This window comes from Olea europaea, unplaced genomic scaffold, assembly GCF_002742605.1.
Source record: "Olea europaea var. sylvestris unplaced genomic scaffold, O_europaea_v1 scaffold65, whole genome shotgun sequence".
Lineage (NCBI taxonomy): Eukaryota > Viridiplantae > Streptophyta > Magnoliopsida > Lamiales > Oleaceae > Olea > Olea europaea.
In genome coordinates, this window is record NW_019264872.1 from 1,087,742 (window position 1) to 1,114,201 (window position 26,460).

At 33.3% G+C, this 26,460-nt stretch overlaps 2 long non-coding RNA genes across 2 annotated transcripts; both read left to right on the plus strand.

The window, feature by feature from the left end:
* Nucleotides 1-3,278: 3,278 nt before the first annotated feature.
* On the plus strand, nucleotides 3,279-6,822 carry LOC111390088. Its single transcript, XR_002701848.1, has 4 exons — nucleotides 3,279-3,520; nucleotides 3,628-3,783; nucleotides 4,813-4,852; nucleotides 6,142-6,822. It is a non-coding gene; the product is annotated as an uncharacterized LOC111390088 (long non-coding RNA).
* Nucleotides 6,823-13,755: 6,933 nt separating this feature from the next.
* On the plus strand, nucleotides 13,756-15,260 carry LOC111390089. The gene is made up of 2 exons (XR_002701849.1): nucleotides 13,756-13,967; nucleotides 14,682-15,260. It is a non-coding gene; the product is annotated as an uncharacterized LOC111390089 (long non-coding RNA).
* Nucleotides 15,261-26,460: the final 11,200 nt, after the last annotated feature.

The window sequence follows — 26,460 nt, forward strand, 5'->3', positions numbered from 1 at the left end:
TGAGTATGTTAAGGACATGTATGAAAACGATCTTGATTTTTCTAGCATCTACAATTCATGTAATAAGGGGGCTATTGACTAATTCTTTAAGTATGAGGGGTATTTGTTTCGAGAAAATAAATTATGTGTTCCTAATTGCTCAATGCGTGAATTGTTGGTTAGGGAGGCACATAGTGGGGGTTTAATGGGTTACTTTGGGATGGTAAAGACTTTAGACATGTTAAATGAACACTTTTATTGGCCTAAAATGAAGATTGATGTAGAACGAATTTGTAATTGTTGCATAACTTGTAAAAAGGCTAAATCAAAGGTTTTACCCCAAGGACTTTATACACCTTTACCGGTACCTAGCGAACATTGGGTTGACATTTCAATGGATTTTTTGTTAGGTTTGCCTAGGACTAAAAAGGGGCGTGATTCAATTTTTGTTGTGATGGATATGTTTAGTAAAATGACACACTTTATACCATATCACAAAACCGATGATGCCACTAACATTGCAGACTTATTTTTCAAAGAAATCGTGCGTTTGCATGGTGTTCCCAAAAGTATTGTGTCCGATAGGGATGTTAAGTTTCTTAGTCACTTTTGGCGGGTCTTGTGGAATAAGTTAGGCACGAAATTATTGTTTTCTATAACTTGTCACCCACAAAAAAATAATGGTCAAACTGAAGTAGTGAATAGAACAATGACATAACTATTGCGCACTGTGGTTAATCAAAATCTAAAGAATTGGAAAGAATGTTTGCCTTTCATTGAGTTTCCATATAATAGGGCCACGCATACTACTACGTTGTTTTCACCATTTGAAATTGTTTATGGTTTTAATCCTTTAACACCTTTAGATTTAATACCTTTGCCTGTGAATGAACGAGGCAACTTGGATGGGAAAAAGAAAGCCGAATTGGTGAAGACACTCCATGAAAAGGTAAGAGAGCAAATAGTGAGGAAGAACAATCAACGCACAACACAAGCAAATAAAAGCCAGAAATATATCACTTTCGAACTGGGAGATTGGGTTTGGGTGCATTTCAGGAAAGAGCGATTCCCAGAGCAAAGAAGATCAAAGTTAGTGCCACGAGGAGATGGACAGTTTCAAGTGATTGAGAAGATCAACGACAACGCTTATAAGATAGATCTTCTCGGTGAGTATAGTGTTTCTGCAACTTTCAATGTTTCTGACTTATCTCTTTTCGATGCAGGTGCAGATTCGAGGTCGAATCCTTTTGAAGAGGGAGGAGATGATGTGATCCAGGAAGCACAAGTACCAAAGTCAAGTCTAGAGTCGAGCCCGAGGAAAGATCCGTTGATAATCGAGGGGTCGATGACGCGATCGAGGGCCAAGCGCGTGAAAGAGGCGATGAGATTGCTTATCAAAGCAACGGTTGATGAAACAATGTTCGGAATGCAAAATGGAGCAAGTTTCGTGCTGGGGACGAAGGCCGAAGAGTATTAGATCAACGTGTTTAAAGCTGAAGAAAACGGAGCTGGAGTATTAAACCATGCGGCCACACAGGTCTAAAGTCCTGCAGTCACGTACACCCAGCAGAAGTTTCAAAGTCACAGACCAATTGTATTATGCGACCGCATGCTCTAAAGCTATGCGGCCGCATAGGCCAAGTCTGAGGCGAATTTTTTCAAATTTCGCGTTTTTTCATTATTTTAATAGAATTTCATTATTAGTAGATTTTTACCATAATTAGGCTATTGTGGACGAATTTTGCATTATTCTTAGATATTTTTCCTAATTTACTCCGGTTCTCTAAAATAGTATAAATACCTTTTTCCTTATTGTAAAACATTACAACTCTCATATTATTGAATATTATTCGTGAGACATTAATTGCTTTCTCTCGTTCTTCGTTGAACAACTTGTAAACTTATCAAGATTAATCTTGTGGCGTTCAAATCAACCGGGTGAGATTCATTTAAATTGCGTAATCAAGATGTCCGCATATTATCGGCGATTCGGGTTGCTTGGTTCCAGTTTATTGGGTTTAATCCAAAATCTTGTCTTTGACTTTCCTGGATTTGATTCTCAATTTGTTGTAGGCTTGATAGTGATCGCATTACGCGGGTTCGTATCATATGGCTTGGTTCGATTTGAATTTGAAAAGAATTAAACTGACAACAAAATGATTATCTTATAATAATATTATTGATTCCATCAATAACTACAGAATCGCACCAAATTATTCTAGTTTGGTTCAATTCTATAGCCCTACATTTCAAATTATTAGTGACAGTTACAGTACAAAAAATAGGTTTCTAGGATCCAAAGAACAACACACTAAATGTTAAATTTACATTAATTAAACTAATTTAATGCAAACAGTAAGTAAAACTATTTTGTCGAGCAGAAATCATTGACAAAATAAAAAAAATAAAAAAAATTATTTTAAAGGGTCAGTCACATCAGAATCAATTTTCAATTCATGGTCTTGGGGTACTGAAATCGGAGTCAAACCAAAACAAGATGATCTTATTCGGGGAGCAAGATCCATTTAAGCCGCTGTTTGAGCTTTATTCTTCTAAAAATTCATTTTTCAGAATTCATTTTTAATCACACATATCAATAAAATAATATTTATACGCAAACTAAAATTTTTTCTCAATTTTTAAACATATATTCTCCATCAATCAACTATTTGAAATGCATTCTTTATCCAAACATGGGGCTCAAACAAGGGCTAAAATTTAATTAGAATTGAATCAAATAAAATCGAACCAAACCGATCGATTTTGGTTTGGTTCAATTAGTTCAAATTCTTTTTCCCATATAGGTTGCGCTTGATTAAGAACATGAAATTTGTATGAAAAGAAAATAAATTTTAAACAATTGAATTGTCTAAAGCTTATTTTTATGAATATTATTAATTAAATGTGTTTGATTAATTTAGTTTTCAATCTAAAAAATATTATATTTGTTTTTTTTATTGGTTGGTAGATGAGAGATAGGAGATAAATAAGAGAGGGAAAGGGAGAATGAATTCTGTGGAAAATAAAATTTTACTCTTTTAAAGAAAATATTTTTCTTGATTTTGAAGAAAATATGATCATTGATCAAAAGTAGAAAAATATTTTCTATAAAAAAATATCAATCAAATAGCACAAAAGTAGAAATTTTGGAGAAAGACATATTTTTATTGATTGGTAATTAAACGCATCACCTGAGGTTGATGGCAGGCTCATCTGGACCCGGGCCGGGTGAATATAGGGGCCTGTCCGGGCTCTTATGGGACGGCCCTTCCCTTTGTGACCCTACTGAGAGCCAACTCGTTGTACAACAGCGGACTCAACGCGCCAATTTACCATATTGCTCTTTCACCACACACCAATTTGAGTCCTAAAATCCTCAAAATTCGGATGGAAAGACACAGTTTCTCCATCCATATCTCTAATTAAACATTTGTTGAAGATATATATAGATCCATATTCAGTTATTCATACGTAGATTCACCCCAAGAGTAACAAGGTACTACGAGGTTTCACGTAGCCTGCAAAGCATCACTCTTCTCAGGTACTATTATAGATCAATCATCAACACTGAACTTTGGGTTCTTTATGTTTCATTCAAATGATTATTGAGTGTGTAAATTAGTAATAATTTTTTATTATTATACCCAGTAATTAGCTATTAGCAGTGTTGGAATATTGGCAATGTCAAGGAGGCCAATAAATCCGTCTCGAAGAATATCAGAGAGTGGGACAGCTCCATTTTCATCTTCCGTTTATTCGAGATCCCGCTCTCCCCCTTATTTATCATTAGGTCTCATCATTCTGGTACGTTTCTTGTTTTTTACAGATTTGATATTGTGGAAGCAGTTAATCTAAAAGCTTGAGCTGATTTAAACATTATCTTCTTCACACCCTTTAGAGGTATGCAAGATTCATTTTTTAAGCCAAAGCCTAACACATGCACAATTTATTTAAGTGGGTGCAAGGGCGGAGCCACGAAGATAAATTAGGGTGGGCTGAAAATTTCATAGATGTTCTTTGCCATTCGAGATTTAGTTTAAAATGTTAAACTCTTGCCACTAATGACAAAATGGATCAAGATATATTTCCAAACATTTATGACAAAGTTCTAACAAATATATTTTTAATTGATAAAAATAAATATAGAGTATATTACTTATTTTGATAATAACAACCGTTTCGTGGTCGAAATAAATAAATTTTTAACTTACAAGTATAAATAAGCAATTTTTGAAAAAATACGTTAGAAAAAATTAATCACTTTTAAGTTTAGTCAAACATGTGACATGCTACAATAAGTTATTTATCTTTACTTTAATCAATAAAAATTATTTCTAATATAATAAATTAATTTGATCGTTATTGAACTATTTAAATTTGAAGCTAAATTTGAATAATTGAACATTGGGCTTGGGTTGGGAATGAAGTTAATTGGGTTAAGATTAAACTTTGGACTGGGCTAAATTTTTATTCTTCTTAATTTTACCAATAATTTGGGCTGAGCTTTCCAATATTTACAAGTTAACTTGCTTTTGGGGTGGGACTGGGCTGGGCTACAACCCAGCCCAGCCCCCCTCTCCCTCTCCCTCTGCCTCTGAGTGGGTGGCTACGATGTTTGAACCCAGGCCTGTTGCCTGAAAAATGGTCTAAAAAGCTTAAGATCTTAGAAACATGGATATAATAGAATATTGCTTCAACAGCAACGATGATATTTTAATAGACACAGTGGCATTACCCTTTTATTTAAAAATCTTGATTGAGTTTATGTGAAACTTATTTGGCTTAAGAGGAATGAACAAGTTCTGATCATATACTTTATTCGAAACTTTTCAGGGAGCATTCCTACTTTTAGTCTATTTATATGGAGGCCAAGGTTAGACTTCATTTCTACTTTTGACACAAGAATTATATTATTAATTTGTTCAATGGTGAAACTTTGAGTAGAATGATTCCTTTTGTCTGTATTAACTGTTATTGTTATACCCTAAAGGATTAGAAGTATAGTTTTCACTACTTTCAATTGATTAAGGCAGAGCAAGTAATATCTAATGCAAATCTAGTTGCATTCGAATTCATTTCTCTCTGGGTTGCTTCCATAATTATATGCATTTCCAGTAATTCTTCCCCACTTGATTATAATTAATGTATAAGCTTTATAACCTTAACAAAGAAACTACGAAAATAAATAGCGTGACATTAGTTCTGGTCAATGGCCTTTCAATCTAAGGTTGAATACAAATTTTAACTATTTAGAAAAGAACTAGAACTATTTCAAATACTGCTAAAAATCGACAATATGTTGATCTTCATTAATGATTTGGAGAAGAAATGATTTTTATTCATTTGCCGTACTGCTGATGGAATATTAATCTACTAGAGTAAAATAAGTAATTGAAGACAGCTAAACATTACTAAAAAGAAACTTAATTTTTAAAATTAAAGTGAATGATTTCATTGTATTAATCAATGAAAAGATGGGAAATCAAAAAAGCAGGTAAAAGCTTATCATATCCCATATGAATGCCACTGGAACCCAATCAGAACATTATCTTCATATCCAATTGTAAATCAGAATCCCTTTCTTATTTCACATTGAACTAAGTATGTATGGTTAAGGCCTTAAAAGTCCTCACCTACTGATATGAAAATGTACAAGATGAGCAGCAGAAAGCACAGACCACGTTGGGATCTAAATTTGACTAATGCAAAGAGAACTTCACTTTTAGTTGCTAGATATCGTGCATAATACTTATTGAAAAGAGTTCAGTCTGGGAAGGGGAGTGGGTGGAAGGGAAGAGGGTGAAGAAGAGAGGGGCTGTGGAAGAGAACAACCGAGGCAGTGGTAAGAGTGGGGTGGCTGGGGTGGGATGGGGTAGAGACAGGAAGGTTAGGAAAATATGAATAGAAGAAAAAGAACTTCTTAAACGAGGGCACACTAGACATTTGATATCCGGACTTTGACATCGAAAGGGGCTTTTAAAGAAATCTCCTTGTTCTACTAGATTTAATAAATAAAAGATCCTAGTCGATTCACTTGGATGCAGAATCACATCCACCTTTCTGGTTACATAATTTTTTAGTAAAAGAATATATTTTTTATTCTCAAGCGATAAATTTGATATTTACTTTTGCTCTGACTAGCGTGATATATTTGTCTTATAGGTAATTATGCCCTAAACAAGGGAGCTGTCCGTCAGGTTGAAGGTAATTATGCTTGATTTCTTTCGATGTATATACTATGCTTTTTATATTGAGTGGCCTTATCACAAGAAGATAATTATAACTTGAAATTAGTTGTTGTATCAGCACATTCTTTAGATCACTTGGAGTAATTGATTATGACAATTTTGTTGCTTGTGGATCCATAGCATACCCTAAAGTAGCTGTCATTTGACCAAAATTCTGATAAGTTTGGAATCATCACGAAGATATCCGTCATCTTGGTTCTTTCATATCCACAAATAATTGGCACAGGCGAATAGAACTTTATATAACTGAAATTGCCTTCATCAAATATGATCACTGCTCTTAGTTCTGAGACAGGTTTGTGGTCATGCTGGTTGAATTGCTTTTACTTCCTTTTGGCTTCTTGTTAGTTACTCTCATTAAATATGTTGAAGAAGTTCTTAGACAGCCAATTGCAAATCGGTGTGATTTTGGAAGGGCAGATTTTGGCAGTAGGAAATAATGCACTCAGTAAATAAGCACTTTATTGTTTTTGGTTTTAATCATCATAGTTGATTGTTATTTTCCATTGTCTTCCATGAATATGTTTTGTTGGCTTCTGTTATCTTTAGGCTTATGACTTGGTTTACATTGATTGCATAAAATAGTATAGACTAATTTAGTTGACGAGAGACTAACATTGAACATTGATGTGGTAGTCTGTAGTCATTTTGCAGTATTATTTTGTATTTGAAATTTTTGGGTTGGCTTTTTTTATCATGCTACCCTTGAGGTCCGCTAGCGCCCTCACTACCCCACCCCAATTTTAACATCCAAAAAAAAAAATGAAAAAGCAAAAAGTTTGCATTAGAATTGCTGGAGCTAGTCCACGTAGATGATGCAGAGCCTTCTAAACTTGTGCTCAATTTGCTAAAGGAGAATCCTTTAACATCATTTATCAATTATCTTCTCTTTTTCCTCTGTTTAACCAATATTCTGGAAACCTGCTAGTCTGGTTCAACTGGAAAACCAGGAACCTGACTGAAAACTGGTCTAGTTGCATGGCATAGCCGGAGATAGGAAAACCAGTTGAGAAACTGTTGCTAGCTAGTTTAACTGGAAACCTGGTGAACCAGACCTGGTTTGTGCGGTTCCATGTTAAAAAAAATAAAAATAAAATAAAAATCTCAAAAAGAAATTCTTGAAGGAGTTCAACACACCAAATATCTCAAAGATACAATTTTATTCATCCTACAAGATGATATTTTCATACTTACAGTAATTAAAATGAAATTGAGGTGATTAAATGTGAAGAAGAGGAAGAATTTGGGGATCACAGACATCTGTGATATTTTAGCCAGGTTGAGACGTTGGGTTGTGGGATTTTAATTTAGAAATGAATGATAGAGAGAGAAAGTCACATGCGTGTATGGATTTTTTGTGAGAGAAGATGGAATGTAGAAAGACAAAAGGTACATGCATGGATGGGTTATATTAGGGGAACGTTTTCACTACTATTGAAAGTAATGTGATACAACAATTGAGTGAGTGAAAATTTTCAACATAATATAATTTTTTAATTGTTATTGAAATAAAAGCATGTTTGAGAATTGTTCATAAACGATTTAAATTATAAATAGATAAAAATGAGTGGCGGATAAGTGGGTAGTACTTGTAAATTCCTTGAAATATGTGGATAAAAAATGGGTTCATTGTTTTTACACAACATATAAACATAAGCCAAACATAGGCTAAGTGACGTTAAAATTTAATTTTCTTAATTTTTTTTATACTTGTATGTATGTGTGTGTATATATTATTTAATCATATATTTTTAATTTTCCTTGGACGTGATTGAATTTTTGGACCCTCGACCCTTTGTCTTTTCCAATTTAATGTCCAGGGCGAGTTGATATTGGTTTTAGGATGCGATTGAAGTCTCACATAAAGTAGAGGTCTTGGGTTTGCGTCTTATGAGACGTGATAGAAATTCATAAGGGGTAAGATGGATATAAACTCTTTCAAAATGAACAAAATGTATGTGTAGATTTTGTCGTTACAAAAAAGAAAACACTGTGTTTAATAGACATTGATGTGGTAGTCTGTAGTCATTTTGCAGTATTATTTTGTATTTGAAATTTTTGGGTTGGCTTTTTTTATCATGCTACCCTTGAGGTCCGCTAGCGCCCTCACTACCCCACCCCAATTTTAACATCCAAAAAAAAAAATGAAAAAGCAAAAAGTTTGCATTAGAATTGCTGGAGCTAGTCCACGTAGATGATGCAGAGCCTTCTAAACTTGTGCTCAATTTGCTAAAGGAGAATCCTTTAACATCATTTATCAATTATCTTCTCTTTTTCCTCTGTTTAACCAATATTCTGGAAACCTGCTAGTCTGGTTCAACTGGAAAACCAGGAACCTGACTGAAAACTGGTCTAGTTGCATGGCATAGCCGGAGATAGGAAAACCAGTTGAGAAACTGTTGCTAGCTAGTTTAACTGGAAACCTGGTGAACCAGACCTGGTTTGTGCGGTTCCATGTTAAAAAAAATAAAAATAAAATAAAAATCTCAAAAAGAAATTCTTGAAGGAGTTCAACACACCAAATATCTCAAAGATACAATTTTATTCATCCTACAAGATGATATTTTCATACTTACAGTAATTAAAATGAAATTGAGGTGATTAAATGTGAAGAAGAGGAAGAATTTGGGGATCACAGACATCTGTGATATTTTAGCCAGGTTGAGACGTTGGGTTGTGGGATTTTAATTTAGAAATGAATGATAGAGAGAGAAAGTCACATGCGTGTATGGATTTTTTGTGAGAGAAGATGGAATGTAGAAAGACAAAAGGTACATGCATGGATGGGTTATATTAGGGGAACGTTTTCACTACTATTGAAAGTAATGTGATACAACAATTGAGTGAGTGAAAATTTTCAACATAATATAATTTTTTAATTGTTATTGAAATAAAAGCATGTTTGAGAATTGTTCATAAACGATTTAAATTATAAATAGATAAAAATGAGTGGCGGATAAGTGGGTAGTACTTGTAAATTCCTTGAAATATGTGGATAAAAAATGGGTTCATTGTTTTTACACAACATATAAACATAAGCCAAACATAGGCTAAGTGACGTTAAAATTTAATTTTCTTAATTTTTTTTATACTTGTATGTATGTGTGTGTATATATTATTTAATCATATATTTTTAATTTTCCTTGGACGTGATTGAATTTTTGGACCCTCGACCCTAAAATAAATTTTAGGTGGAAAATGATTTTAGAATTTGTGCTCATCTGTGAAGCAAGTCTGTCAAATCTTGAGAATTCTTATATATGTAAAAAAGAGCAAGCATCTGAAGAACTGTTGTTAAAGATTGAAAAGGACCACATCAAAAATGTTATCAATTCAAAATGCATCCCTTTTTCGCTCAAACTAATCATTAGGGGCTATTCATTGGTTAATTAATTATGCATAAAGAAACCAAACTGATAACATCCCTTGCATGGTTTCTGTTTTAGATAGTACTCTATATGCATTCACTAGTTCAATGGAACATGATGATTTGCAAAAAATAATTGAACCCATGTGTGAGCATCATACAAGTTAAGGATCTAAGTTGTGCTTAACCTCTACTACTATATCAAGTTGCAAAACAGAGCTCTGGGATTATTTCTAACATTGTAGTCTGGATAGTTACTTATGCTTATGTTTGCACAAAATCCAAGTACTACTGAGCAGTATTGTTGTTCTAGGAGCATCGATAAAGTCTTAATCAAACTTGGTATTTTTTTAGAAGTATGTGATAAATTTACTCTTAGGTTTTACCTTTTATGGAGGTGAAAAATTTGGTTGAGAATTATAAACCTTAATTCTATTCCACCGGGAGCAATCAATTTGAAGAAAGAAAAATAACCACTCAAGAACACGCAATATTTATAGAAGTTTGTCTCAATGTGAAATTACGTTTTTTTCGGCCATCGCAGTAATTCACCATCATGAAAAAATGTTTACAAGAGAAAATCTGAACTATCTTTTCTAGCCCCTTTCTCACTTTTTGATGATAATAATAAAGCCTAAGGATGGCTGCCTTTTTATAAGGTAAAATAGCTCAAAACCAAATTATGCCCTTTTTTGGCTCCCATTTTCTTTCTTTTTTTTTCTCTATCTTATTTTTAATCACACAATCTTTCATAAAATAATATTATACGTAAATAAAAAACTTTTTATTCTTTTTCAACCACACATTTTTCAAGAAACACTATTACAACCATTAAAATTTGGAAAGAATGGGGCCAAACGGGGGCTATATAAGAACTTCAATCCCCTAATAGAATTTTACAAGAGTACAAATTCCTAAACAGCCCTTAGATTCGCGACTAGCTTTGTGAAGTGACAAATAATTAGGCTCTCCAACTTAACAAAATTCTCTACATATTGGGTTCGGAGACTTGCACAATGGACTATCAGGCCCTCGGCCACCTTTGGTCTTGGTCCTCTAACACAATCTTACACGTTGCATGCTTTGGCTGGTCCAACTCCAAGCATCCTATAATGAAAACTAGAACAGTACTTGTTATCTTTAAGTTTGTTATTTCTTACTTGTGCATGTGGACCTTTATGCCTTAATTTTGGTTGGTTTATGTATCAGGAATAAAAAGAGAACAAAAAAATGGAAAAAGAATAACTTATCAGGGGATATTTGCAAACAAAAGACAGCATATGTTATTTATTGCAACTTGGCTTTCATTATGCATTTTTTTGTCCTGAGTACTGATATCAGTAAATTTTTCTATTTTTCAAGTTCTATCTATTGCAGCAAACTAAAATACAGAAAAGGAGGACTTTTGAGTTTTTTAATCTCAACTTTCTTTGAAACACGTGCACAGAAACGCACGTAAACCTTCATATGTTGATTTAGCATGAAATGGTTGAATCATTCAATACGTTTACGGAGAGGAAACTCTGCAAGTTTATGGAATTAAGTAGAGTAAACAAGAGTTCATCATGTGATAATCTTTCTAATGCCAAAGCTAATGAATAACCAAGTGCTCGAGTAGTTTTTGCAGAAACTACACTTCAGAATTGATTTTGTTATTCGCTTATTGGGTGAAGAAGGAAAGCCTGAAGTCAGACATTCTCCTGTAACAAGAACTCTTTTTGAACAGGATTCAGTCTGATTATGTCCATGCTGTAGCAATAGCCAGAACAATGTTTTCCCACCACAACTGATCAAATGGCTTTGATGAACCCCAAAACTAATAGCCTAGTAGAACTCGAAGGTCCTTTAAGTCAATAAGGTTGGCTCCCTCATTTTGGGAATCTGGTTTAATGCATTGACTACCAACCTCATTCAATTTTAGAGAGTGAAGATTCTACTTTATACTATGCAAAGCTTGCAAGTTCCTCATCCTGCCTGGCATCTCATCCTCTGCTATCTTATTTATCCTAAATATTATGCAAAGCTCCCGTTTGGTTCCCATTATAATTCATTTTTCTCTCGTTTTATCAACCACACATTCTTCAATGAAATAATGTCACATATAAACCCAAAACTTTTTCTTCTTCTTTCCCAACATGGCATCTCATTCCTCTGTCATTAAGCTTTAAATTCCTTCCTTTTAACAAAATCATATAACAATTTTTCATGTGCCTCTTTGTTGGAGGCCACTCAATTTGAAGATTGTATGTGAAGAAACTGGAGTATGTGCCACCATTGCCACCTTGTTTGATGACTTATCCTGTTCAAACACAATCTTCGTCAGCACAAATTTTGGCACTGGAAATGGTACAATATCCATAAAAATTGTAGTTGCTAATGTTGGATATTGGTTCAAAAGAGTAGTGAAAAGCGAAAAAATTTCTTTAAACAGTACGAACTGGATATTTTCTAGATGATTTAATATGCGTAGTCATGGACTTTCTTGTCTTTAGGGACAAATGTCTTGGACTTTTTTCACAAATTACAAGCACAGAAATGCACCTTCTCTTGGTTCGTTTCAAACTCATTGCAGCATATCTTAAATATAACCCAGAATTTTGAAATTCTCTATGTTCAACTTAACAAAGTGACATTATTTCTTTTTGACTTCAAAGACTTCATACCGTTCTCCACCATTCACTCTCTTCAACATTGTTGTTTCCTTCAACATCTTCCAGGCAGATAAAACTCTTTGTTCAGCTGAACGATAGCACTCTTTCTCTCTCACACATTAGGTTCAGTGACCTAGCTTTCTGTTGATAAAAGGAATGCACAAAGCTCTCCCATTTCTTCATCAGGTTTAAGAATTAGTTTCGAGATATATTTCTCGATTTTGTTTCTAAATGATTCAGTTTGAGGCTTTTCATTCAACTTTGTTGAGCTTGACAGCCATCTGGTAATAGGTTTGACACGTTGCGGGCAAGGCAAAGTCTACTAGGCGTTGCACAGCAACCAAAAATGTGATTGCGAGAGTGATCTTGCTCGTTTCTACTTTAGCATTGTTATGCAATTCCTCAATGTTTCTTTTCTTGCTGGAAATGGTTGAATGTTACTAAAAGTAGTAAATGTTATCATCAACTTTCCATTCAAAAGGAGGCAGTAAATACATCCTGTCATGGTAGTAGCAGCGTGTGGATCTTAATTTTTACTTGATATCTAGTGCTTCACTTAAGGTTAGAAGTAAGTTCAAATTTTCTTAAACGCAGTAAAGTTGGTTTTATCCTTGGCCTTGTAGTCCCATTGCATGAAACATTTAAGTAAGCCATCAAATCATGATTAGCTCATCCTTTTTGGCCTTCTCATAAACATCATCGTGAAGATTGAGGTGTAGTGTTTGGATGAAGTGGCATCTAGCTCGAGGGAGTTTCTCAGTCATCTGTTCATTTTAGTTCTTTATGGCTTCTTGTTTCACCCTTCTTTGGAATAGTTTCTAGTAGTCGCTCCAATCCTTTCTTTCATTATACTTCTGCAAATTATCTTGTCTCTTTCTCGTCTGCCTCAACCAGATCTCTATCTCTTCCCTTAAGCAAGCAGTTTTTTAAAATTTCTGTCCAGTTGGTGTGGAAATGTAAACTGCCTCCACGGATAGCATTCTTACTTTGGATGGTGGTCAAGGGATAGGTGTTAACGATGGATAATCTACGAACAAGAGATTTTTATGTTACAGAGTGGTGTTATATGTGTCGGAGGGATGGGGAGACGATTGATCACTTGTTTCTCCATTGTGATGCTGCTCGTTTACTGTGACACAATATTTTGGCATCACAACACATGGATTGGGTGATGCCGAAGCGTATGGAAAACGTGTTAAAGGCATGGAGGAAAAAAATTTCGTGACTAGGATTGCAAGCTTGCATGAGACCTTATTCCGAGTTGCATTGTATGGTGCATGTGGAGAGAAAGAAACAGCAGCTGCTTTGATGATCAAACACGGACAGCAAAGCAAATTAGAGAAATGTTTAATTCACATTGTATACGTGGTTTAATGCTGCAGCTACTAGGCATATAGATGGGCTGCCCAATTTTATGTTATTCCTTTCTGCTTTAAATTGATAATACACTTCCCGTGTATTATGTATTAATTAATAAAATATTTGATTACCTCTAAAAAAAAATAATAATAATAATAAAAATAAAAATTCTGTCCAGTTGCACTGAATTACTTGAAGATTAGTGTTGTCTGTAACACTTTATATAAAAAACAAGCTGTTGAGAGTTTTTTATCGCTTGCTCATTTATTAGTGGCATCTTTGATTTTCTTCCATTGTAAACTTGTAGGTATTCCGCATCATCGCAGATCCAAAGTTTTGGATAAATCCAAATTTGGCCGGTCGGTAAGTGCCTTATCTTATTGCATATTTACTTTTTACTATTCTCCCTTCATCTTTTATGTTAACAAAAATCATCACTTTGATTTCATGTAGCTAAGAATAAAATCTGTGTAAAATCAGAAAAGGAAAACAGGAAATAGTATCTCAACTCTGTTTTGTATGTTGATTGTGACGTTCATTCAGTAAACTCTAATTATTCTTGAAGAACCAGCATTTAGGAAACAAGCCTCATACGAAACTGTAAATTATTTTGGTTGATCCAGTCTAGAAACATATTAAATGTATCAATGCATGATTTTTTCTTAAACTATCGGCCCACATGCACCTTGATCTTGAAACAATTTTGTCTTCTACATATTACTATATCTCTATGGTCTAATTTTATTTCGGGAACTACGTAACTCAATCCACTTCCTGCATTAATCTTCTGTTTTCTGTTGATATCCATTCTATAGAGGTACTCCAATTGGATTAATGATGGGTTTCTAGGTTTCATCATAAACCTAACTGGTTACAATATTGGATAAACCTAACTGGTTACAATATTGGAATGATATGTTGAGTGTAGGTCATCTCATTACTGCTAATATATAACGATATGCACATTACCTATCATCATGTTCTATTGCCATTTTTTGTTTATAGAGTACCCACTCCTGAATTCTGTGGACATGTTACGTAAATAAACCTCGTCTTTTTTCTTTTCTATTTTAATAGGCTAAGTTGAGGAGCTCGACTTGGTGGATCCGATTTTTTCTTCAGATGAGCTTAGAGGAGAACGAAGCTGCAGTCAAAAAGTTTGAGCAAGCTGCAGAAAAAGGATCATACAGCCCAAGCTGCCAAATTTTTCATCTCAAACCATACAATTGATGGATGCTTGGGCAGAGATTTTCAGTAGAGTTGGAGTAACCGGTGCATCTATGACTGCTAAGATACGCATCTTCAGTTAATGATGCAGGCGAATGATCCTCCCAAGGAGATTCTTAGCAAAATGGTCTATAAAGAAATGTCTCTACTATAAAGAAATGTTTCTATCACAATATGTTCATATTCTTTTATTCAAATTTGTGGAGAGTCGGAGCATCAAACAATAATGGGGTCTACTTTTATGTAAGATACATTGGATTTTGGCAGCTCACACACTGGAAATGCTGTCAATTTAAGCAAGTTGGATAAATATGTTTTGATTTGAAGCTTAACTTCATGTACACACCTTTCCTCCAAATGTTTTTGGGCGATTTAAGAAGCATGGTCGAACTGAAGTCAACATAACTCTAGAAATATGTTTACTGCTCTTATTCATTCTTTTAAATATGCTTTTCAGCTAATAAGATTTATTCACTACCTTGGGTGCCACCGGAGCTGAATTTTCGGGTATTTCGTAAGTGGAATCGTTTGGTCCAAATTTAATTATGGAGCCATTCAGGTTCGGTTCTATTTGGTTAGGTTTGTTTTGATTTCATTCAGTTCCTGAGTTCCATATATTAATTATTATTTTTATTATTTACGACAACATTGTATTACTTTAACTAATGATATATTTAATCTTAATTTTTACAAAATAACGTAGTTCAATCTTATGTATTTTTTGTACCTCTTTTTGTTGAATTTTCCATAAATTCGATTGTTAAAATCACAAGTGGAAGATAGCGAGCTTTCAATAGTGGAGGGAGGCATAGTTGAGCTTTCAATTCAATTTATCTCGAATTGTAAAAAGGGCATTATGGTGGAATAATTAGGTAAAGCTTATGTCAATTTGATTAGGTTGGCTTAGGCTGGAAATCAAAAATAGGAAAAATTATATTTTGAGTTTGGGCTAAATTAATAAGTTAATAAATTTATTTAGAAAATAATATGATTTATTTAAGATAAATAATTAAAAAAATTAGGGAGATTCGGTTCTTACTCGATTCTTCGGTTCTGGGTTTAGAGCACAAATCGAAGCAAACTCGTCGATTTTCAATTTAGATATCCGTACAAGTATTTAATTTAAGAAGAATCACTCGATTTGGTTCGAATTGGGTCCTGATCAATTCGATTTGGTTTTAGAGTTTTTGCAAGACCCAACTAAGCAGCAAGTCGTTAACAATTACTTTTTAGTAAATTTATGTTAAAAGTAAATTATATTTTTGTGGATCGATTGTGAATGTATCTTTTATTTGTTTATTTAATTATTTTAAAGTGTGGTTATATTGTCATCACAATTTTTATTTTTATTTCTATTTTTTTTTTGTACTACCATATTTTATAATTACTAAAATAACTAGAACTAAAATGTCATAAATAATCACCAACCCACATATTGTTTCCTATCTTTCGTTAATATCTATGCGCACCACAAATTCATATGTAATATTTTGACCCCCAAATTTATATTGGAAGTAATTAAAATCTTTTATACTTTAATTTACAACAATCCAATTGAAAATTATATCTTTTTCCTCTTACCCATCCTTAAATAATTTTGTACGAAACCATATCAAATCTTTCACATAAATGATATGGTAATGTTGTAATAAATGATATGGCAGTGTTGTAAGCATTATGCCCTAGGTCCAATCGATTTAGATGTAAATGCTTTTAATATGCTTAATTCATTTATTTTGGCGAGATTTATTAATTATTTGAATAACTATTCTAATAAATGATACTAAATAATAGAATCTATAGATTTAAGTTTCAGTAATTTTTTAATCACAAGGAGTTGTGATTGTAATATACAAAGTATGTATGATTGAATCTTAAATCATTCATTGTCGTAAGTAATGACAAGTTATGAATATCGTTACTACGGATAGACCATCACGTGTGGCATTTCTTACTTGAGAAGTAAGTAATTGATTTTACAAGTTAAAGTGTGGTGACATTTAAATGAACACGTGGATATTTTATTATAGAGCAAAACATTGGACACCCACTGGGAGATTCTACATGAATAACTATTTGAGTGTCAATGGTTAATCTTTAACCTTCGATAGTGGAATTGGTCATTTAACTTGATGTTATCATATCTTATGTGAGGACAGTCATACTTTGGTGATGTTGGATGTTGCTCTGTCAAGAGGCGCTAATATGTTTTATTGGATATGTCAATAATCATATGAAGTTTATGAATGATCAACAGAGAATGCGTCACTCTTAGATAGTAAGAGATTATGATCTATATATTATTCAGTTAAGTTGATAAAAAAATTATTGGCCAAGGTGTACTCATAAGTCTAAAATGAGTTTTTGACTTGTATTAACTTAATAGTGGAATGAAAGATATGATCGATAATTGAGATTGATACATCCATATCTCACAATTGATTGGATCATATTGACGAAGAGATAGTTCACGGTAAATGAGAAAGTTTTTTGTCATACCACGTGACATTTCTCATAACATGTATTACTTGATACATTGCTAGATGTTAATTTGGGACGACAAATGTGAATTGGTGATATATTAAAAAGAGTGTTTTAATTTATCGATTTTGATTAGACCAAAATAATAATTCACATTGCTAGGCATTGTGATTGAGAATCTAATGGGTTACACACAAAAGGAGAACTAGAAGAATGAGATCTACCAATTAATTAATTAATAAGTATTGGATAAATTAATTAATTGGATTGTTTATTAATCGATCCGAATTAATTAAATTAATTAATTTATAGACCAAATTTAACTAAAAGTAATAATTAAAAATTAGACCGAATTAAGAGACGGGCAAAACCCGTTTGAGCTTATATAAATAAGCCACTAAGGTTTGAAAACTGTAGAGGTTTTTATTATTCTGGCTAGCACAAGAAAGGTAAAATCTTATTCTCTCTCAATCTTATTCCATGTGTGTATTTTCATTGGAGGTTAGACAATTAGACAGCTGTTGGTTGCAGATCAAGATTGTTGGAACAAAAAAAAGTGAGGAGTTTGTAGAATTCAACAAAGGCATAATTTTTATCTAAACACAAAGCAGATCCTTAGTGAGAGTTGAATTTTTTTTTTCTGTTGGCTTGATTAAGTAAATTTCCAACAGTGGTATCAGAACCTACTTTGAGGTTGTTACAAATAGTTTTACATATTGATTTAATCAAAAGTTGATCATTCATATAGTTCTTGAATCTAGTAATTATAAAATTAATTTTATCTTCAAATTGTAGTTTTGAAAACAAAAAAAAAAAGGGAAAAAAAATGGATAGGAATGGGCGGTAGCGCGCACCACCGCTGTTCATAGCAGCCGACAGACACCGTTGCAATCAGCAGCGGCATTTGCTGTTGCTACTGTAGTGATAGGGGCCACCTGGGCGCAACAACCCCTACCGCGGGAGGTTTGTGCAACGTCGACGATAAGAATAAAAAAAAATTAAGGTTAGGGTTTTGAGAGGAGGTGGAAACGGGGACCTTTGATACAATTTGTGAAATTGTAGGCCCTTGCATGCAATTTTATTTGAGGTCATGATGTAATTTTAAAGAAGGGGTTTATTTTGTAATTTGCAGAATTGGAAGGCCTGGATTATAATTTTAAAAAGGAGGGCCAGGTTGCAATCTTTGAAATGGTTTTGAATTTTAAATTGAAAAGGGTTTTAAATTAGATTTTAAAAGATTTGACTCCAAAATTTTAATTTTGACGCGTTTAAAATTTTATTTGAAATTGACAATTTTCAATAGTTTCATTGAAATGTGATTTTAACTTAAATATTAAAATTTTGCCCTAAATTGGATTTTATTTTATTTAGGAGTTTTATCCTAAATTAAAATACTAATTCAACTTTAATTAGAGTTGAACTCTAATATAGTATTAATTAAAATTTGATTTTAATTAACATTATCCACCCTGATATATTTTGAAATTAGAGTTGGACTCTAATTTGGTTTTTAATTAAAATTTGATTATGTGTATATATATATATATGTGTGTGTGTGTGTGTGTGTGTGTGTGTGTGAAATATTTGATATTTCTGAATGATGAATTTGACTTAACTAACATTTATCTTTTGTTGAGTACACTCAAGAACATACATTTTAGAGTTATACTAAGCTAACATATAAGATGTGTAAAGACAAAGAGTTGTCAGCTTAATGATCTAGGAATTGTATGGCGATACAATTGATAAGTATCTACCCAAATATTTTATTAATATTCGTTGATTACACTCAAGGTCTTGATATAACAAATGGGTCTCAACCTACTGTAAATCAAATGTGGATTCTAATAATTTATGTACGAGGGTCATAAATTTATTTTAAACAGTGGGAGCACATTTAATTATATCTATATTAAATTAGTGCAATGCATTATAATACATATTAATTACTTACTTTTCATCATTTACAGTTTTTGAATCATGAGTAATATAAATTTGCGAGGCATACTGGATGCCAACAAATTGACCTGACCAAATTTTCTCGATTGGTACCGCAATTTGATAATTGTTCTCAAGCATGATAAGATTAGGTATATCTTTGAGCAGCCCTTTCCAGGAGTACCTAATGAAAACTCGATTAATAAAGAGGTGGCTACTTAAAACAAACACAGTGATGATGATAATATTGCAGCATGTTTGATGCTTGCAACTATATCACCTGAGTTGCAAAAGCAACTTGAGGGTATGGATGCTTACATTATGATTCTTCATCTTAAGGAGTTGTATAATGAACAATCACGTGTGGAAAGATATGAGACTTCCAAGCAATTGTATCGGTGCAAAAGGGTAGAAGTATCTTCAGTCAGTGCTCATGTACTTAAGATGATTGGCTTTATTTAGAAGTTGGGTCAATTAGGTTTCATAATGCACCACGAAGTATTGACTTGGTTTTACATTGTTTGCCAGAGAGTTATTCACAGTTCATCATGAACTTTAACATGAATAAGATCAAATGCACACTTTCTGAGTTGTTGAATATGCCCAATGTCAAAGCTAGTACTGGGCATGCCTAGGCCATTCGATCCTCCAAGGGCAATAAGAAGAAGACTAAAGAAAGTTTTAAGAAAACATCCAAGAAAGCTAATAGCAATAACAAAACAATCAAGGTGAATAAGGATAATACCAAGTCTGATAACGCATGCTATCACTTTAGAGTGAAAGGTTATTGGAAGAGGAACTGAAAGGCTTACCTCGCAACTTGAAGGATAAGAAGTCTTCTGAAACTTCTTCTTTAGGTATACTTGTTATCGAGGTTAATATGTCTCTACTTCATTAGTTTCTTAGGTATTAGATACTAGATATAAATCTTATATTTGTATAAATATGTAGGGACTAAAGAAACGTAGACCATTGCAGAAAAGAGAATTTGACCTGTGCGTGAGAAATGGAGCAAGAGTTGCTGCATTAGCTATACGAGCATACTTCTTACCATTGTCTTTGGGCTTATTATTAGAATTATAAAATTGCTATTTTGTTCCTGCCATTACTAAAAACGTTATTTCTATTTCATGTTTGGATATGAATGGTTTTCCAATTAATTTTAAGAACAATTGTTGTTCGTTTTATAAAAATAAGATCTTTTATTGTTGTGGTGTATTATAAAATGGCATTTATATTCTTGATACTGAGTCGTCTATTATGAGTATCGAAAATAAGATGCATAAAAGTAATGATCTAAATAGTACCCATCTCTGGCATTGCATACTGGGTCATATCAATGAGAAATGTATTTTCAAGTTACATAGAGATAGATATTTGGGGTCAACTGATTTTGAATCATTTGACGAATGCGAATCGTGCCTATTAGGCAAGATGAGCAAATTTCCTTTTACTGGAAAGGGAGAAGACCTATGTCAATCACAGCTAGAGAAGGTTTCTTTCACTTCATCACATTTATTGATGATCATTCTAGATATGGTTATATATATATTTGATGAAGTTCAAGCATGGAGCATTTGAAAAGTTCAAGGAATTCAAAATTGAAATAAAGAAACAAACATGCAAAAATATTCTAACGCAGAGATCAGATCAGAGTGGAGAATATCTAAAAGGAGAATTTTTAGATTATTTAAAAGAAAATGAGATTCTCTCACAGTGGATTTCATCACATACATCACAACATAATGGTGTATCTGAATAGAGAAATCGTACATTGCTAGATATGGTACGATCAATGATGAGTCATGCAAATATCACAAAATCGTATTGGTCATGCACTAATTGCTCCGTGCTACAAAATAAATTGTGTCCCATTTAAATCGGTCGATAAAACTCCACAGAGTTATGGAAGGGAAAGAAACCCAACTTATCTCATATGATAGTTTGGGGCTATGACGCATATGTGAAGCATACTAAATCGGATAAGTTTGAGACTAAATTCGATAAATGTATATTTGTGGGATATCAAAAAACAAACAATTGAATATCAGTTCTATAATCCCATTGAAAAGAAGATGTTCATCTCAAGACATGCCATATTCCTAAAAAAAGAGTTCATTCTAGGAGAAGGTAGTGGAAGCAAGTCAGTACTTGAAGAAGTTTACGAATCCACAGTTATTATTGACTAATTAGATGAACCTAAGACTGATTCCACACCTGCTAAGAGACAGACTCTTGATTAGGATATAGAGATTCCTAAGGACACTCTAGCTCAGCGTAAATAAAGTAGGACCATTCGACCTCCTAGAAGGAACGAATTCGCGATTACTAATCAAGCATTGTTAGTCGAGGATGATGAATCTGCTATTTACTCAGAAGGAAAGTCAAGTGTTGACTCAAAGAGATGGTAAGAGGCCATGGAGTACGAAATGAACTCAATGTATGAAAATAAGGTTTGAACTTTAGTCGACCCTCTGATGGGATAAAACCCATAGGTTGTAGACGTGGATGGGACTATCCATTCATACAAAGCAAGGCTAGTAGCAAAAGGCTATAAGCAAAGACAAAGTGTTGACATTGATGAAACTTTTTTGCCTATAGCAATGCTGAAGCCCATTCGAATTTCACTTGCAATTGCTGCATCATGATTATGAGATATAGCAAATGGATGTCAAGACTGTTTTCTTTAAAGTTTGCAAGAGAAAATGTACATGACACAACTCGAAGGTTTTAAATCCAAAGAAGCCAACACGGTATGTAAGCTTGATCGATCTATTTATGGATTAAGCAAGCCTCTAGGAGCTGGAATCTTCGTTTTGATGAGACAATCAAGAGGTTTGATTTTATCAAAAATAAAGATGAACCGTGTGCTTACAAGAAGACAAGTGGGAGAGCCATCGTATTCCTAATATTATATGTAGATGATATATTACTGACGAGAAACGACATCCCAATGCTTCAATCGGTAAAATTATGGTTCTCAAAAAATCTCTCCATGAAAGATATGAGAGAAACAACTTATATTTATGGGTTAAGCAAGCCTCTAGGAACTAGAATCTTCGTTTTGATCAGACAATCAAAAGGTTTGATTTTATCAAAAATGAAGATGAACCGTGTGTTTACAAGAAGACAAGTGGGAGAGCCGTCATATACCTAATATTATATGTAGATGATATATTATCGATGGATAACGATATCCCAATGCTTCAATCGGTAGAATTATGGTTATCAAAAAATTTCTCCATGAAAGCTATGGGAGAAATATCTTATATTTTAGGAATTAAGATCTATAGAGATAGATCTAAAAGATTGTCTTGCTTATCCCAATTTTCATACATAGATAAAATCTTGAGAAATTTTAATTTGGAAGAGTCCAAAAGTGGATTGTATCCCATGTCACATGGGATTTACCTCTCAAAAGATGTGTCCTAAAACACATGATGAGAAGAATCACATGGATAAGATTCCTTATGCATCAAGAATAGTATTTATCATGTACACGATGCTATGTACGAGACCATATGTTACACACGCTCTAAATGTTACGAGCAGGTTAAGCAAACGGTGAGAAACATTAGATAGCAGTTAAGAACATTTTCAAGTACTTAAGAAGGACTAAAGATGTATTCTTGATATATGGAGGAGATGAACTAAAAGTTCATGATATACTGATGCTAACTTCCAATCTGATAAGGATGATAGCAAATCTAAATTCGGATATATGTTTACTTTCAACAACAGAGTGGTTAGTTGGAAAAGTTCCAAATTGAAAACAACTGGTGATTCAACAACAGACGTCAAGTACATTGTTGTTTCTGAAGAAGCGGAGCAAGCTGTCTAGATCAAGAAGTTCATTAATGAACTTGGAGTTGTTCCTAGTATTGTTGATCCCATAGCTTTGTATTGTAATAACAATGGAGTCATCGCGCAAGCAAAGGAACCAAGGTCTCATCAACGATCCAAACATGTGTTAAGGCGGTATCATCTCATCAGGGAGATAATACAAAAAATGACGTGAAAATAGAGGGAGTTCCCATGGATGATAATATTGCAAATCCATTGACAAAGTCAATGTCAAAACAAAAACACGATCATCATATAGACATTTATGGTGTTAGATACCTGAGTGATTGAATCTAGTACAAGTGGGAGTTCGTAAATATTATGCCATAGGTCCAATAGATTTAGGTTGTAAATACTTTTAATATGTTTAATGCATTTATTTTGTCAAGATATATTTTTTATTTGAATCACTATTCTAATAAATGACACGAAATAATAGAGTCGTAGATTCAAGTTTTAGTAATTTGTTAATCACAAGGAGTTTGTGATTGTGAGAAACAAATTACATATGATTGAATCTTAAATCATCCATGATCGTAAGTAATGACGAGATACAAATATTGTTACTACGAATTGACTATCACATGTGACATTTCTTACTTGTGAAGTAAATAACTTATCTCACAAGTTAAAGTGTGGTGACACTTAAATGAACACGTGGATGTGTTGTTATAGAACAAAACATTGGAGACGGACTAGGAGATTTCACATGGATAACTATCTGAGTGTCAGTGGTTAATCTCTAACATTTGATAGTTGAATTGGTTATTTGACTTAGGTCATCGTAGTGCCTTATATGAAGATAGTCGTACTTCGATGATGTTGGATATTGCTCTGCCAAGGGCTGCTAATACAACATCGTTAGGGTATGTCAAGAATCATATGAAGGTTATGGATGATTAATAGAAAATTTGTCAATCTTAGATAGTAAGATATTATGATCTACATTTCATTAAGTTAAGTTGATAACAAAATCTTTGGCCAAGTTATACTCATAAGTTGAAAATGAGTTTTCGACTTGTATTGACTTAATATTGGAATGAAAGATATGATCGATAATTAAGATTGACACATATCCATATCTCGTAATTGATCGGATCATATTGACGAATGAATTATAGTTTCACAGTAAATGAATAAGTTTAATTTTGTTATACCACGTGACATCTCTCGGAACATGTATTACCTTGACACATTACTAGATGTCAATCTGGGATGACAAATGTGAATTGGTGATAAATTAAAAAGGGTGTTTTAATTTATCGATTTTGATTAGATCAAAATAATAATTCATGTCATTAGGTATCGTGATTGTAAACCTAATGAATTACACACAAAAGGAGATCTAGAATAATGACATTTACCAAGTAATTAATTAACAAGTATTGGATAAATTATTTAATTGAGTTGCTTATTAATATGCTCGAATAAATTAATTGAATTAACTAATTTATGGACCAGGTTTAATTAAACAGGTTAATTAAATATTAGACCGAATTAAGCGACGAGCCAAGCCAATTTGAGCTTATATAAATAAGTTATTAGGGTTTGAAAACTGCAAAGATTTTCATTATTCTTGCTAGTACAAGAAAAGTAAAATCCTAATTCTCTATCAATCTTGATCCCTTTGTAGATTTTCATTGTAGGTTGGACAATTAGACAGTTGTGAATTACAGATCATGATTATTGGAACAAAAGAACAGCAAAGGAGTTTGCAGAATTCAACAAAGGTATAATTCATATCATAATTTCTATCTAGACATAAAGCAGATCATTGGTGGGAATTGAAATTTGTATTATTTTCTGTTGTGCATGATTAAATAAATTTCCAACAAGTGTCCCCCCATCCTTCGTCTTGAAGTCGACAAAAGCTAAAAGCCTAAAACATTAGGAGATGTGCTCAACTCCATGTAACAAGGTGAAAGTATCATAAAGTGACTCGATCTTGTTTAGAATTTTGAATGGCAATGAGCAATTAGTAGATGCAAAAGAGTGCATGATATTCCTTATTTACTTGCATAATCACGCATTAAAGTGCATATATATAATAAAATCATTAAAGAACACCAGCCCAAGTGTAGAAATCTCCAGAGTTTAGGAAATATTTTGTAATTGATTATGTTTGATTAGGTACCTTATTTAGATTAGGTGAAATTCACTTTTCCTTTTCTAGAATCTTACTTAGTTTAGTTCTTCACTTTTACTATAAATTCGATTCATATGGTTGTAAATTAATCATCAAAAAGTAATACATTTAACTTTCGTATTCCATTTGAATTTCCATATGGTATCAGAGCAAGGTTCTTTCCTAACCTTGCCATCCAAGTCATTAATCGTCAATGGCAAAAAACATGGTACACAGCAAAGAGTCAACAACCTCATAGTCTGTCAATAGTGAAGTTGAATCTCTCTTAGCCATGAGCCCTGGTGGACTCGATAATTCATTATTCCAATTCGTAGTAGAAAAATTGAATGGAAAAAATTATTAAGAATGGGCTCTGTCTATTAAACATACATCGATGGAAAAGAAAAACTAGGATATCTTACTGGAAAGAAGAAGAAGCTTGCCTCGATTGACACTGTCCATCTACAAAGATGGCAATAAAAAAATTCAATGGTAGGAGCGTGGATGGTTAACTCTATGACTCCCACAATTGGAGAAACTTACCTTTTTCTACCAACGCAAAGGACATGTGGAACGCTTTATGGGACATGTAATTTGATATTGAAGATTCATCTAAAATCTTTGAAATCCAAACTGGTTTATGGCAGATGAAACAAAGGGAAATAGAGATAAAATATTATCTTGAAATAAATTTCCTCTTGCAAGAACTCGACCAAAACCTTGAAGAAGAATCGGATAACCTAGCTGACAGCGTACGGGACAAAAAATTTGAAAAACGAAAAGGCATATGTGTGTCTGGCCGACTTGAATTGAGACCTTGATGACGTAAGGGGCCAAATTTTGAGCAAGCGACCCTTGTTGCCGTCTTGTGTAGCCTTCACTGAATTACGTAGAGAAGAAAACAGATGCAAAATAATGTTGAAGGAAAGAAAGAACGATGGCCTGGAAGAAGACGACAACAGATCTACCTTAATATCCAAAAAAATTGGGCCAAATGGGTCTAATTTCAATTTTAAAGAAGGTGGGTCAAATGGGTTGATCCAAGGTTTTAAAATATATGGGCCAAGTCAATTGAAGAGATATTATGGATTAGGCCCAACTTTAAAAAGGACATCGACAAATGGGCCTGGATTAAAAAAAAAAAGAGAGAGGGGGACACCCTTAGTGTGATCATTGTAAAAAACCAGGACATAAAAGAAGAAACGTGTTGAGATTTACATGGAAAACAAGCAGATTGGAAAT